This window comes from Dipodomys spectabilis, unplaced genomic scaffold, assembly GCF_019054845.1.
Source record: "Dipodomys spectabilis isolate Male_0828 unplaced genomic scaffold, ASM1905484v1 ptg000365l, whole genome shotgun sequence".
NCBI lineage: Eukaryota > Metazoa > Chordata > Mammalia > Rodentia > Heteromyidae > Dipodomys > Dipodomys spectabilis.
In genome coordinates this window covers 4675126-4692454 of record NW_024871042.1, presented here as the reverse complement: position 1 = coordinate 4692454, position 17329 = coordinate 4675126, and positions in this window count along the sequence as shown.

The window sequence follows — 17329 nt, the reverse complement described above, 5'->3', positions numbered from 1 at the left end:
AGATATGGAACCAACCCAGATGCCCCTCAGTAGATGAATGGATCAAGAAAATGTGGTATATATACCACATTTGGAATTCTATGCCTCCATCAGAAAGAATGACATTGCCCCATTTGTTAGAAAATGGAAAGGCTTGGAAAAAATTATATTAAGTGAAGTAAGCCAAGCCCAAAGAAACATAGGTCCCATGGTTTCCCTTACTTGCAATATCTAGTATATGTATGAGTCAAGCAGAAAAGGTCAGATAATGTGATGTTAGGAAAATGAACCCTTAGATGTGTATTTAAATGTTTTTTTTTTCTTTCATGCATTTGTTTCTAACGCATTTATAAGATTATTTCTTTGTTGCTTTGTATGTCCCTGCCCCACAGTATAACCCCTGTGCTTTCACTGTATTTGATGTCGATATAATTTGTGGAGGAGATGGGGAAAAACAAGTCGTTTAAGGATACAGGTGGACCCATTGCAGCAATGAGAAGCACAAGTTGTCATGTCGAAAACGAACTTTACAACATTGGTGCGGGGGGGGGGGGGGGTGGAGGGGATTGGGTGGGGGGGCAAGGGGAGGCGGGGAAGGGATGTGAAGGGGAAACAAAGGAGGAGACTACAATGCTTGATAAGAAATGTACTCATTATCTTGCCCATGTAATTGTAACCCCTCTGTACAGTATGTTCACAAAAAATAAAAATAAAAAAATTAGACATAGTTTCCAGTCCAGCGATGCCATGATGAGCATACTCTCAGACAATATTACAACACAATGTAATAAACAGAGAATAATTTCTCTTAGGATGGAGATAGGATGAAGGGTGGTGAAGATGCCTCCCAGGACTAACCCTCCATGTCTCCTAGTCAACAATGGGCTGCTTTGCTAAGCACCACTGCAACCCAGGAAACCTATTTCCCATCCTCTCACTTCCACTCACCAGCCAACAGGGGAGCAGAATTGGCAGGAAGGCTACTGACCTGTCTTTCTCTCCTCTCTTCTCACCACTCACATTCTATAGGTAATGAAACAAGTAATATTTTATACCCTCCATTATGATCCATCCAAATTCCCAAATGGCCCCACAGTGATCCTTCTAAAGTCCCCTAAGGAGGTAATGATCTAACCCTCATTTCTGCCTCTTCCCTCCTCTCTTCTCTGTTCTCAATGCCATATCCAGGTAGTCATGCTGTTGCTCAGACATATGAAGTCCATTTCTCTCTCTCTGGGACAGTGTGTTTATTGCTCTAAGATTCCCATGGGATCTCACATAGTCAGATCTTCTATAACACGATCTACACGCTCCTAAAAAATGACTTTGCTGTGCAAAAATCATATGACAAAGCCCACAAGACCTGCAGGGATATAGGAATGGGGATATGACCCTCCAAAGTGCTATCAGTGATATTTTTCAAATGATGATAATAAATAAAATATCATTTTTCAAATGATATTTTCAAATGATGATAATAAAAATGGTAACAGAATTTTACACAGGTAAATGGATAAGAAATAAATGTCCTTTGACCTTGAGAATGGCCTAAAATTTGTTTGTAAATTTCTGTGACTAGGAGTAGTCATGTGAAATCAGACAAGAACTGTACCACTGGATATGTGGAACTAGGTCTCATAACACAACGTATGTGAGCTGAAGTGGCTTGGGTGTACCTGTGCGTTTTCCTGAGCGATTCCATTTGCTGGGTGCTGTACTCTGTTGTTTACCTTATGTTTTTGTACATGAAGTCATGCATAAGTAAATATAAAACTTGTTTTCTAAAATAGCAATCACATTAGAACAAAGTCACATCTCCAAAACAACTGTGAGGGAAGAACTGACTGTCATTCAGCCTTCAGCACCTGTCTCTTCAGAAAGGTCTCAGCTTGCCACCCTATCAAACATGGCCTCTCTTCTAGCACAGGGCCCAACACACTACCCTTAGTCTGCTTTCCCCTAACAGTTATCCTTGTCTAATAGTATCTTGGATGTTTATGTGATTGATTTTCCTCCTTACTTGCTTTTTTATCTCCATGAGGGGAGACAATCCCCCTTCTCCAGTGTCTCACACCCATTTACAAAGTAAGTATAAATGGCAAACATTTCTAAGTTAATTTGGAAATTGGATCAACATATCTACCCCATTCATAAACCAGCCTTTGTGAGGTTCATTTTTTCCTACCTTCCATTTTGTATCAATATTATTACTACATAAAAAATTACCTCCAACTATGTACATATAACCAGATAAGATGAAGTTAAGCGAAATGAACCCCAAGATAGGAACACAAGTGGTTTTTTCTTTCTTGCTATTGTTTCTAATGTATTTATAAGGTACCATGTGATTTTTTTGTTGCTTTGTATGTTCCTTCCCCACAGTATAACCCCTGTTTTCACTGTATTTGTGAGGAGGGGAAGGGAAAAAAACAAAATGTTTAAATAAGGATACAGATTACCCATTGCAACAATGAGATGTACAAGACACTATGTTGAAAAACGAACTTTACAATTTAGAGGGGGGCGGGGGATGTAGTTGAGGAGGTGGGAGGGAAGGGATGGTAGGGGAAAAACAAAGGAGGAAGCAACAATGTTTGATAAGAAATGTACTCATTACCTTGCTCATGTAACTGTAACCCCTCTGTACAGTATTTTCACAATAAAAAAACATTTAAAAATTACCTCCAAGTAGCCATAATATGGTCACCTATTCAAAGATCAGGACCTGAACAGGGAAGGCACAGTGTCATGTTTCTGCCATCCCATACTTGAAGACTGGGAATAACTCAATGACTGGAGACTTAAAAAACTCATCCCAGGCCGGTTCATTCACTCCCACATCTGGAGCCTGGTCTGAACTGACTCAGAATTTAAAAGTCCCAGGCAGCTGTGATCTGTATTTTGGCTCAGCCTCCTCACTGCATGGTGGCCTTAACACCATAGGATGCCAAAGGGCACAAGGATGAATCACCTGTTACCATCTAGCTTCAGAAACCATATGGAGTTATTTCTGCCATACTTTATCAAAAGGTAACAAGCATGGAATTGTTTCTCAGTGGCACATCAAAGGTGTTGTATTCTAACCCATGGAACCTGAGACTACCCAGGATTATCTTCTATTCTGTGGCATACTTGACCTTAAGAACTGGAGGTTGTCTAGAATATTAGCTGATCCCATGAGTCCTTAAAAGCAGTGAATATTCTCTGGTTCATGGAAGAAGAGACTTGAAAAATGATGTGTTCTTCCATGTTGCTGTGAAGATGGAAAAATCATATAAAAAGGCACATAGGAGGCCATTAGTATCAAAAACAGTATCCCTCCATTCAGACTAAGGAAAGGAGAATCAGTCCCCAACCTCATGGAACTGATTTCTTTGGAACCAAAATTTCCCCCTAGAGCCTCCAGACAAGAACTCATCTTGGTTTTAGCCCTATGGTTCCCTGATAACGTGGAGAGGCAGTACTGTTTCCAGTGGCTAAGTTGGTGGTCATTTGTTACAAGGCAATAGAAAAACCAACACAGGAGCCCACTGAGATCCAAAGGGAGGCAATGTAGATACTCACCCTAAATAGAAAGAGGGACAGTGTATTTTGTAGCTCTATTTCAAAATCACCACAATCATTTCCAGAAGTTGCTGACCCATTTTTCAATCCACCTGTACAATAAAAGCAGAATAAAAGAAGCAAGTCTAAATACAGTTATCCTTAATACAAAACTAGGTATTGGCTCTCTTTTTCTATCACTACATGTCTAACCTAGTTGCACCTGCATGTCTAACCTGGCACCTGCTGTCAGCCCTAGATATCCCCTGCTAACTGCAAGACCAACCATAGTTATTTATATAGAACCAAGCAGGAATACATGCAGATTCATGTGGCATGATATAAGCTAGCTGTAGTGGTAGATAGAGATGCCAAAGATATGATTCTTGCCAAAGCAAAGTACCAAAGCCACCTCAGAGCTCAGGGATGCTTTGTGTGATAGACCAGAAGGAATAAAATATATAATAAATATCTCAGTAAGGAAACTACCAATGTATGAATGTGGCATAGCTTCATTATCTGATGGTATAATCACAATTTATTAACTAAGCACATAAAGCCAGAAAATCAGAACTTCAGAGATGTTGTTTCTACTGCCTGACATAGTCAGAATTACTGTGTGCACTGGAGACCAGTAGACCTTTCTGTGATGATGAACTATTCTATCATTCTGCTGCCCAATATGGTTGCTGCTAGAACAGGTGACTGAGAATTTCAGAAGTGCTGATTCTGCTGAGGAATGGTTTAACTTTACATAAATCTAATTAGCTGCATATGGATAGTGACCATTGGGAAACACATATTTAGATGTTTTTCAATATAGTACTTTATTTATAAAATCCAGATTTGAGCAGTAGGGTAGGTATACTAAGAAAGCAAAATGGTGTTGCTCCCGGTGAAAGCAGGGAGAATCCTTGGCATTCTACCATCTTGCTAATGAGGCACTCTGTGTATGAATCATAGCAACCACTTGGAGCTCATATCCCTTTAGTCTTCCAAATACATTCCTAGTGGGAGCTACAGGTTGAATTTTCAAGGGGAAGCAGTCTAGACATTCAATAAAACTAACACTGCCATGGGCTGGTGTCACTCTTCTCAGCAAGGTAGTTAAGTGGGGGGGAAATTTGGATTTTTTTTAACCAACATGAACTCTTAGATTGTGGGTGCTTATTTGCAAGACATATTGGTTTGAGCAAAAGAACAATAAAAAGGGCGAACTTGACCAGAACTCACAATGGTCATCGAAAATTTGACCCATAGGGTTAATTTTTTTTATAAGTTAGGGTCTTACTATATAGCTCTTGCTGGTATGAAACTCAAGATCTTCCTGCCTCAGCACACCCAGATGCTGAAATTACAGGTGTAGCCACCACACCCAACTGGGACAAATGTTTTATCATTATCTGTACTTCCCTTCTTGTAGTAATATCCTGTCTCCACCTAACTGCCTTCTGAATTCTTAATACAGCTGATGCGCCTAAAGCACTGGAGGGTTGGGAAATGGGAAAGTAAAGCATTATTATCCCTTTCCCTTGGGGTTGGTGGGTGAAGCTATCTTTTAAGTTTTATAATGAAAAAGAGGGGCCACTCCTTAGCTCAAGAAAATTCTAGTTATTTAACACCTACACCAGTGATCACAAAAAATGTGTCTGAGAATTGTCTGTAAGCCGTGGCTCACATGACTTTCCAATATAGGGAAAAATACACTCACAGAGCAAGTACTAAGAAGTTTCATGGTTTAATTTTGTATCACATCCCTGAAAGCATTGACAGTGCCACTCAAAGTTGACTCCCTTCATGGGCGCACGCACACACACACGCACACACACACACACACAGTACACATAAATCCTACACATTCATACAACACAAATACACGCACAAACCACACACATACCATGTACAAAAGCTATACACTCACATGTTATGCTACACACACCCTACACACACACACACACACACACACAGGTATGTACCAATAAATTTATCAGCCAAAAATGATGGAAAGTTGCTATTCACCAGCCATACAAGAGATTGTATGGGAACATGAGCTTCAGGGATTCCATTTCCCTTCAAACTGCCCACAAAATAGTCTTTGTTTCTCATCAAGGAGTTAAGTGGGAGAAGATATGTAACTCACATCTGAGCTCAAGCTAAGCCTTCAGAGAACTCCTGATAGACCAAGCATTCAGATAGCAAAACCAAATAATAGAACTCACAGGAAAAAAAAAAAAGATAGTGGGTAAGATCATTTCAACATTATAGTTTTCTTTAGAAATGCTTCTTAAAACTTACAATATATACTAAGACTTTAGACTAGGTTCTAGCATAAGATAGATTAGCACCAGAGTGTCAATCTAGCTAGTTTCATACTATTTCCTATCTTCCATATTTCCACGATACCATGAACCACTAGGACATTTTCTTGGTGCTATGACCTTTGATAAGTCTAAGAAGTAAAGAATTGGTATAAACCTAAGGCCCACTCATCACATCCCTAGAAATGGCCCAATTCATTTTGATGGACAGGTCACCTCTCCAGTGCTTGCCCACCTTTGAAGTTCTGAGGTAGCCATGCCTCCTATGGAGATTTCAGACATTAAGTGAGAAATAGTACTCTATGTAAGTGGAATATAATTGAAATAAAGCGCTATTCATAAGAAAAGATTAGATTGCAGTTCTGTCAATAACTAGTTGCAGAGAGTGGGGAAAAGCTTCTAGATATGCATCACTATTATCACTTAAAAATATAACCTCTGCAATGGATAGTAATACTGGACAGAGATCGTACCATCTGGAAAGGAAAAAGGTGCACTCCATACACAAGTTTTTATGTAGTTTTTAGTGGTTAATGGTTGGTTGTTTTTTTTTTAAAATCTATATCTAGTGACTGGGAATGTGGCTTAGTGGTAGAATGCTTGCCTAGTATGCCTGAAGCCCCGGGTTTGATTCCTCAGTACCACATAAATAGAAAAAGCTGGAAGGGGTGCTGTGACTCGTGGTAGACTGCTAACCTTGAGCACAGAGATGCTCAGGGACAGTGCCCAGGCCTGAGTTTCAAGCTCCAGGACTGAAAAAAATAAATAAAATAAAAATATCCATATCTATATCTCTCTATATGTATATGTAAATTTAGTCATGGGGCTTGAACTCAGGGCCTGGGCACTGTCCCTGAATTCTCTTTTGCTAAAAGCTAGCACTCTCCCACTTTGAGGCACAGCACCACTTCTGGTTTTCTGTAGTTAATTGGTGGTAAGAGCCTCAGAGACTTTCCTGCCTAGGCTAGCTTTGAACTGTAATCTTCAGATCTCAGCTCCTGAGATCTTGTGGCATGAGCCACCAGCACCTGGCTCCTCCTTCTCTTCTTCTTTCTTCTTCCTTCTTGTTGTCTTCTTCATCCTCCTTCACCTCTTTCTCTTCCTCCTCTCCCTCCCTCCTCTCCTCCTCCTCCTCCTCCTCCTCCTCCTTCTCCTCCTCCTCCTCCTCCTCCTTCTTCTCCCTCTCTCTTTCCCTCTTCTTCTTCTTCCTCCTCCTCCTTCATCTTCTTCTTTTTCTCCTTCCCCTTCTTTTCATCTTCCCTCCTCCTCCTCTTCATTCTTTTTCCCTCTCGCTTTCAAACTCAGAGTCCCATACATATTAGGCAAATATTCTACCACTTGAGTCATGTCCAATCTCCTTTTTGTTTTATATTTTTCATTTTTGAGGTACGGTACTGCTAACTTTGCCTGTGCTGGCCTTTAAAGAATTGCAATCTTCCTGCCTCTGCTTGCTGTGTAGCTGGCTAGGATTTTTCAGAAGTTCACAACTATGATCTGACAGTTGCTGTTCACTAACTCTTTCCCAACCTCAGGTATTTTGTCATGGCAGCAGACTAAAGCATGTAGTATGTGCTATAATGATAAAAATAGATTATAAAACTTAGAAACTATTTGAAGGTGATAAGGAAAAGGGGGGAAGAAAACAATACAACAAAAAGCAATGATAGAATTGCGAGGAAAACCAAAAAAGGAAAACTGAGCAAACACAAACCATGGAAGCAGATGGAGGATGGCATAGTCACATAACAAACATCTACATAGCAGCTCAGCAGCTCCAATGAGCTACAGCAACTCAAAACACAACAGGGGAATCTCAAAAACAAGGCTGAAGATAAAGAGAAGTCACAAGAAGAAAATGTAGGGTATGAATCAAATTATAAAGTTAAAAAGCACACAGGACTGAACATATTGGTGAGGGATGCAATTTATGTAATTACAACTGTGAGCTACAAACAAAGTAGCTACAACCACAAAATACAAGATAGCGGTTAGCCCTTGCCAGGGCTGGGAAGAGGAACCGTGGCAAAGAGGATCCCCTAAGGCTTCCAAAGAATTCCTAATAATTCATTTCTTAAGCTGGGTGGTAAGTGTAACATCTCGTGTATCTGTCATTCTTTTCTAAAATTTTATTTTATTGTAAAGGTGCTGTTCAGAGGGGTTACAGTTACATGAGCAAGGTAATGAGTACAATTCTTGTCGAGCATTGTTACCCCCTCCTTTGTTTTTCTCCCACTATCCCTTCCCTCCCCCACCTCCATTACTCCTTCCCCCCACACCGGAAGTTATAAAGTTTATTTCCAACATAGTGTCTTGTGAGTATTATTGTTGCAATGGGTCATCCTGTGTCATTGTTTCAGCATTTTGTTATTCCCCTTCACCTCCCCAAATTAGATTAATGTATATATAAGGTGCAGGGTACCAAAATCAAATACAGTGTTATTATTGTGAAGGTTACTTGAACTCAGGACTTGGGTGCTATCCCTAAGCTTTTGTGCTCAAGCTAGTGCTGTATCACTTGAGCCACAGTTCCATTTCCAGATTTTTGGTGATTAATCAGAGATGAGTTTTATAGACTGTCTTGCCCAAGGCTGGCTTTGAACTGCAATTCTCAGATCTCAGCTTACTGAGGAGCTAGGATTATAGGCTTCAGTGCCCAGTTTATGTTGAATTTATTCAATTGTAAATTTTTAGGATGTTTAAGCAGGAAATGGATATAGGAAAACAGGTGTTCCTTTAACCAGGTACAGACATCCAAGTTGTCTCTCCTAAGAATACTGTGTAGTGAATCATGCTCACAGCCCAAACTCAGGTACACTAACTTCCAGAGCAGCAGGTGATAAGGTATGGTCCTCTGTGGCAGGTTCTAAGTATCTGTGATGGGCTTGCATAGTGCTGGAAAGCCAATTAAAATCAAGAGTGTTAAATTATACTGTATTTTTTTTTAGTATCTGGAGCTTTATTACTTTAGTTAGAAGTTAAAATATTTGGGATTCTCTGCTCAGGTCTTCCAACACCTCAGAGTGGCAAATTTTTCCATCTAAATTCTAACAAATCACCACCCTCCTTAAAATAATGAAGCCCCACAGGTGACAGTGAGAAAGGAGTGGAGATGAAAGTCCAAGTTTTGTTTCATAGTTGATGGCGGAGGGAGAGAGCTCAGCTCCGTCACACTGCCAGCTTCAGTGTAGCAAGGGCACTCCATGGTACCATCATGATACAGTATGAAGACTCCATACCCACAAGAGCCAGCCCTTCAGGAAGTTGAGCCTTTTCCCAGGATTCCCTTCCCTAGATTTCTTTTAGAAAATTCTCAGAGGGGCTCACATCCCTCTGAGAATAGAGACAGACAACCCGTGTCAACTGACAGGGGTGCAAAACTACAGTTCAGCAGAAGCACTGGCACCTTGCTCAGGTCCTCTCTGCATTCACCATTCCCACACATACCTTTGGTCCAGGGTCTACTCCATGTTGTGCTAAGGAAACAATAGTCCCAAGCAGTTGTGAGTAGACAAAATGTCTTACCTCGTGGGTCATTTTACAGACCCTATGAGGCAGGTCCTCTATGTGCCCAATAGACAGATAGATAAATGGAAGCCCATTAAGGTTAAGTAAACTGCTTTGAGTTACATAGCTCTTAAGGAGCAATGTTAGAACAGAAGCCCAGATCATCTGAATCTGAAGGCCCAACTCTTACACTTGAAACCAAAGAAAATTAGCTTGGCACCACTGGCTCATGCCTGTATTCCTAGCTACTCAGGAGGCTGAGATCTTGAGGACCAAGATTGAAAGCCAGGTAGAGAAGAAAAGTCTACATGACTCCATCTCCAAAATAACCAGCAAAATGCCAGGCCAGAGGCATAACAAGGTTAGCGTATCAGCTGAGCAAGCAAATCCAGCAAGCACAAGGCTCTGAGTTCAAGACCTGCTGCTGTTAACAAAAGAAAATTTCTGATCTGAATGTATGAACACTTCATAAACCGCTCACTGAACCTACAAGCCAGATGGGACAGCACTGCAGAACGTGCACAAGGGACAGCATACATGTGCATCTGCACGTGCACATGTGAGCATGCGCACACACACACACACACACACACACACACACACACACACACACACACACACACACACACACCTGTTCTTCCAGCTGCTGCCAAGAACAACTTTACATATTAATATTCAGCTGAGTAAACCACACCAAACTCAGTCCAATCTGCTTTTCATAATAATACTCTTCTGCTTGTGGTTCAGTAGTAAGAGATTATTTGAGGTCCCAATATCAGCATCTTGATTCCAGCTCTGCTATAGCTCATTTACCCTAAGATGAACAAGCCATACAACCTGCCTGCCTAAATCTCAGTTTACTCACAACTATGGGAGGATTAAAGACACCCAAGAAATAGAGTAATTTAGGCATGCAGATGATTATATTAGATGGTGTCACAGTAAACAATCCATCATCATGTGGATGCTGATGGCGTCTATCACTATGCTTTAACATTCTGTAACATAGATATAAAGAAATGCAAGCTCTGAAGTCACACCGGCATTAGTAGGAAATCTTGGAAGATCTTAGGCAATGACTTTATCCCTGAGCCATTTATGGAGTGATCCACAGTCACCATTAAGTGAGATGATGTGTGTGAAAGCCTGTAGTCTGGTATGATCTATGCTGAGAGGGAGAACCTCTGTGGCTTAACACACAAGTTCATGCCCACACTCAGTAAGCCTGATTTCTAGTAACCTAGGACCGGACAAGAGCCATTTTCTCCTTCCCATTCTTAGATACTGCAACACTGAAATTCTGTGCTCTCAATCTGACTGGATATGTCCATTCCTATCCAGTCCACCCTGCCACTTAGTCTACTGATTAGTACACTCATATTTCCCTTGCAATTTCCAATGAAAGCTTTTAAATCATTACATAGTAAAAAAGTAATTCTGTTCAGTTTGTCCATGAGTGAATCTAGAAGACATAGCTGAATCTTCAGATCCAGCTACCTGGCCCAAGCTGACAACCATTATGCACGTATGTATGTATATGGACACCTGCACCTTACATATATAGAAGACAAAGATGTCCATTAGCTGTTAGTATCCTGCAAAGGGCTGACTGCTATTCTATCTGTCATCTTTTCTTTAATGATTCTTTATGCCAGATGTTCTGTGAGCAAATCAAGCCTGGCTTCTTTGTGTCCAGGTGAGTTGGTTTAAAAGGATTTGAAGTGATACACAAATCTGATCTACTACTATATTTTGCAATGTGCAAACAGACATTATAAGCCACACATGTCTCCACTGCAGTCCAACATTTCAGCACACAGGCTCTGTAAGAATTATTTATGCACAGTCCTGTGGGCTTTAACCTGCAGAGATGGCTGGAGACTATGCAATGCACAGCTGTCTGTGCTGATGAGTACTCCAACAAATACTGGGGCACAGCTTTAGAAGATTGTTCTTTCTGAACAGCTCTCTCCTCTGACACTCTGCTGGAACCTTTCAGCCACTTTGGCCTCTCTACACTTCAGTTCCATTTCCCCAACTCAAGTAGTCTACCAGGTTCTGTCTTCCCAACACCTACACCTACCTCCTCCACTGTTACATTGCCTTGAAATTAGCTTCCTTCCTTCCTTCCTTTACTTCCATGCTTCCTTCCCTCCCCCATCTTTCTCTCTCTCTCTTTCTTTCCTTTCCTTTTCTTTCTTCTTTCTCATTCTCCCTCCCTCCCTCCCTCTCTCCCTCTCTCTCCCTTCCTTCCTTCTTTTCTTCCTTTCTTTCTTTCTTTCTTTCTTTCTTTCTTTCTTTCTTTCTTTCTTTCTTCCTTCCTTCCTTTCTTTCTTTCTCTTTCTCTCTCTCTTTTTCTTTCTTTCTCTCTTTCTTCCTTTTGTTTCCTTTTTGTGCTGGACCAGGGGCTTGAACTTAGGGCCTAGGTGTTCTCCCTGAGCTTTTGTGCTCAAGGCTAACACGCTACCACTTGAGTCACAGCTCCACTTTCAGCTTTCCTGGTGCCTAAGTGAAGATAACAGTCTCTCAGACTTTACTACCTGAGCTGGATTTGAACTATGGCCCTCAAATCTCAGCCTACTGAGTATCTAGAATTACACACATAAGCCATTGGTGCCAAGCCACCTTGAAACTTTCTCCAAGCACTTTCTAGGGCGTTCATGGTCTCATGTTAATTATTTCTGGCCATTCTTGAGGTACAATGTTCTTGAGAACCAATGTTTATATATTCTATCTATTTTTCAGTTGAGGGCTAAATCTGGTCTTTTCATTTTAGCTAAAAATGGACATAGCTTTTATGAATGTTTGCCTAATTCTTGTAAACATAGCCCATCTATGGGTGTGACTGATACATGGATATACATCAGTGGTACTTCTGTTAACAACTAAGAAAAAAGTGACACAAAGAGTACGAGAAAATGGCATATTGGAATGTCACTTGTTCACTGATCGTGTGAGGGACTCCTTTCTTGATTGAATAATAGCTTTCAAATACAGGGAATGTTAGAAGACTTTCTTGACTTCAAGCAAGAACTGGGGACTGAAATGCCTGGCTTGAATCCCAGTGGTACTTCTTGACTGGTATGAGGCCATTTAACAATTTGTACCTACATTCTCCCATAGATCCTCCCCTGACAGGGATGCATAAGAAAGACTAGTGTTAATGGATGCAAAGTATTAAATAGAATCCAGGTTGGTAGTAACAACGAGGAGAAAACATGGGTTGTGTTAGTACTTTTAATAGCTCCAATCCCAGAGAAATGTTTCCATTAGCACCTTAGATTCATCCTGATTCATCCTTTCAAGAAAGTCTACAGAGAATACACATGCCATCTCCTCTACCCCTAGAAATGCCCAGCAAGTGAACCCATATTTTTTCCACATCACTTGTATAGCTGTACAGGTAGCAATGTGGAGCAATTTCATACAGGAGCAATCTTTCACTGTCTCCATTCAGAACTATCATCACAGTAGTAAATCAGCTATAGTGGGAGGATTTATACATGGAAATTGGCAAATAGTACAAGTTGGGACATTTCCTTGCAGAGAGCTGATTGTTAAACATTTATCAACATGCTACTGTTCCTTCTTGTAGCCTTCCTGACCTAAGCAGTTTAATTTGTTTAATGGAAGGGATGCATCGTACTTTACATCAAGAAAAATCAATCTCTCTCTAGCAGGCATTAAAAGAAATAATGTAGTCTGTCCAATCCTATTACCAAAACATACTGCTACCAAAAGAATGAACAAAATTAGCCTTATGCAAACAGTTTTTCAGGGTGGTTTGGGGAACGAGTATACAAATTCAAGATAGTCTTATACCTAATGTATTTCCATTAATATCAAGTTCTCTGGAACTTAGCAATTTGCAGAGTGCAACTTGGAATGAAGTGGAACCTAACCTTCAGAGAGCTCACTATAAAAGCGAATTATCTGCCACAGATGGATAACTCCAGCCATGCTCCCCATTTGAGAAGAGCAAGGCGTAGAGAAGAGAAAGCAAGATCATCAAGTCCAGATGAGCTACCTAAAGAAATGTGTCATCTTTAAGAATTGGAAGAGGGTTCCAATTCTTGGCCCCCTTTGTATTCATGTCCTTTGTTATATGACTTTATAAATGACTTCCACTCAAGGGGAAACCAATTCCCTCTCTCCTTGACTTACTTACATAATTTCTTTAAGTCAGTAGAATGAAGTATAAGTAAATCTGTGCCCCCAAAGGCCTTGCATATTTTCCCCTTGCCATCTGATGCTCTAGATCTCTCTCAGAACAAGCCTAACATAGCCTGATGGCTCCTGCCTGTAATAACAGCTACTTGGGAGCTGGAGCTGTGGAGGATCACTGCTGGAGGCTGGCAGAGTCCAAAGTTTGAGAGCCTACTTGAAAAATTACTAAAGCAAAGATGATTGAAGGCATGGCTCAAGTCATAGAGTACTTACCTACCATGCATGAGACCCTGGATTCAACTCCCAGTATTGCAGAAAAAGAAGGAGAAAGAGAAAAAGGAGGGAGGAAAAAGGGGAAAGAAAAGAGTAGGAGAAAAAAAGGAGAAAGAGCTCTAGCTAGCCCACTGACTCGTCTAAGGAACAAGAGATATTACAAGGACTAGATACTCTAGCTGTTGTAGCCTAATGCTATGCTATGCCAGCCGGTTTCCATGTATAACGCAAGATGTCCATCACCACGCTAAGCCATGTCTAGGTCATCCAAACTCAAGCCAACCCCACATACAAGTGAGACCAGCCAAGACCCTCAGCCATTCCAGTCACTGCTCAGGTTATCATTATATGCCAACAGACTTTTTGCTTGATTTTAAAATGTGGCATTACATAAAAATAGCTAAGTTAAATAAACATTAAGAAGAAAATTATTTTTCCCTTGTCACAGGGAACAATTTATTAAAAGTTGAAGTGAGTTTAAACCATAAAACCTTTGAAGGTTGAGACTGTGTATTCATTTTGTAATCTCTAAAGCCTTCTCTGGTGCCTAGGATATAATTGTGCTCAAAATGTTTCCATGGGGCTGTGTCGGGGAAGCTGTTCTCATAAAAGCTCTCTTCTGTAAAATCCTCATTAGATAGACGCTTCCTATCATTGGAAATAAAGCACCATCAGTTGTATTTTATTTCTAGATTATAGTAAAAAGGTTTATTTCACTAAATGGATAAACTAAACAAGGCTCTTCACATGCAAGTGGCAAAAAGGTGACTCCAACTGGCTTGATATGCTGGCTCACAAATTTTAAAAGTCCAAGTATAGGTCAGGGTTGAGCCACCTTGTCAGGGCTCAGATCCTTGCTCTCCTCACCCTCAGTCTGCTCTTGATTGCTCTATGCTATGAACAGGCTCACAGGAAATCAACTCTATTTATCCCAGGAGCACTGGTTCCACACTGATTAAGCCAGTGTTTCAGTGACTATATTACAGAATATAAGTAACTTGAATAATGAGAAGTAATTCTCTCTCTTTCCTTCTCTCTCTCTCATTCCCTCCTCTTCCCACTCCTCCTTCTCCCTCATCCTCTGTGTGTGTGTGTGTGTGTGTGTGTGTGTGTGTGTGTGTGTGCATACATTCAACTTTGCTTTTGATTTCTTGATTTCTTGCCTATGGAAAGTTGGAAACCACAAATTGGAAACCTCCAACTAGAAAGCACCAACAAGAGCAAAAATTGATAGAACAACTTAAAGCAACACAATGAAGAACACACATGGTCAACCAGTACTGTGGGCTTTGAACCCCACACAGGTAAAGATCCTCACATAGATGAGAGAGAGAGAGAGAAAGAGAGAGAGAGAGAGAGAGAGAGAGAGAGAGAGAGAGAGAGAGAGAGAGAGAGAGAGCACCACAAGAATATACCAACCTCAAATCAAATACTGTCAAGAAACATAGGAAGGGAGAAGGAGAACACTGTTATTTTGCTCTGTGACCCTTGCAAAGACACTTTATATCTCTGGAGTTCATACACTCATTCATTCATTCATGCAAGTATTTCTTGAGTCACTCTCATGTGTCATATAGGCTGTGTTCTAGGCACTGTGGTTTGTGTTTTTCCCCAGGTTCTGGAGCTTGAACTCAGGTCCTGAGCTCCTTTTGCTCAAGGCTAGCCCTCTATCACCTGAGCCACAGTGCTACTTCCTGCTTTTTCTGTGATTAAATTGGAGATGGGAGTCTCACAAACTTTCCTGCCAGGGCTGGCTTTGAACTGCGATCCTCAGATCTAAGCCTCCTGAGTAGCTAGAATTACAGGTGTGAGCCACCAGTGCCCAGCTGGCACTGTGATTTTTTTTAAAAACATAAATATACAACTGATCTGTATTTAAGATGTGAACTAAATTTGCACAGTAAGATCTCCAAGGCTCAGCTTTAAGAAACTAAGAGCCAAGTTTGCAGATGGTCATCAAAAGTTTGAGCTCCTTGAGACCCAAGTGACCATCCCCAGGATCCTGTGTCTCCAAAGCACTATGCCAATGATGCTTCAGTGGAGCTGTCTAGTGGGGTCATCCTGAGCAGCCCCTCACTCAAAGTCAACAAGAACTCTTCAACAGGAAGTAACATACTCCTTGCCATTTTCACTCAGAAGAGAAGTTTGGAATGTATCTATATGGTGTTTTAGGCTCAGAGTAGCTGGACACATACTCAAAGCTTAAATGCCTCTTACTGGGAAAGGCTAGCATGGGGAGTGGTGACTGAGCCACAGATAGCTGTAACATCCACAGCTCAGCAATGCTAGGGCTGTGGAGTGGTTAGCAGGAACTGAAGAAAACACAAACAGTGCCTTGTGATTTATACACTTCATTGAAATTTACTAACAAAAGAACAGAATAGGGAAGATAAACTTACTAATAAGGAAGCAAACAGGGGAGATACATTTTACTCACAAAGCTGGATGTCCAGTGGCAAGCAGACTAACAGAAAAAGTCCATCAGGAGCCGCTGCAGATCCAAGAGGAGTGTGTACAAACCAGCAGTGCTGCTTCAAAAGTCCAGTGGGAGCTGCTCGACTTAAGAGCTTAAGCACTTAAGCTCCCTTGCCGGACGGCCTACCACTAAGGGAGAGCGTGTATAGGTGAGACTTCACAAGCAGTATCATGGCTGACTTGCTTCGCCTTCATTTGTGGCATGCATTCCACACAGATGATGCCAGTGTTCTGGTGGAAGTCAGACTTACCTGCACACCTGAGTCCTAGCCTGTTTCCTTTGCTGTCTTGGTTTGGCTAGTGGAGAGTGAAGAAGGGATGTTTCTGGATGAGAGAAGTAGATGTGCATGCTCTGTATTTCTCAGGGATCATGTAACAATGCACTGAAAATATTGGTCCATGAAAACTCATTTGTGATCTACACTGGGGGACATTCAGACCTTGTGTTGCTTCCTCAGCCTAGTTTCTTCCTGGACATGGCTGGACCCCTCTCTCTATTCATTGTCTGAGACTAAGGAGGCTTACTTTGTGGAATCTGGTCTGTTTAGCTCAGGGATTCTTAAATGTGGCACCAATGACATTGGGGCTAGGTAATTCCTTGTTGTGGGGCAATTATGTGCACTGTGGGGTGTTTGACCATACTCTTGGCTCATATCCATGACATGGAAGTAACACCCTCCCAATGTAACAAGTGAAAAGGTGTCTGGACACTTCCATTGTTTGCTGGGGAACATTGCTCCCAGAAGACTCACATTGTGCCCAGTTTTAAGCTTAGCTTTTAGAATTGGCTGGAATTTTAGGTCTTCATCTCGCGTACTTGCTTTTTAAGAAATAGGATAAGATGTGAGCTAAGGGCAGAGCAGCAAATATTCATAGTTCTTTAAAGATACTGTCTTGATTTCTATGCCTTAATACCATGTCAAATTAAAACTCCATTCTCAAACCAAACTTGTACGTCATTTACACATTAGTACAAATTAGGGCAATTAGAACTCCTCCTTCTGTCCTAAGAATGAATACTAGTTCGCTCTGGTCTGTAGGTCTTCTGCCTGGCAACATTTGAGTTTGGA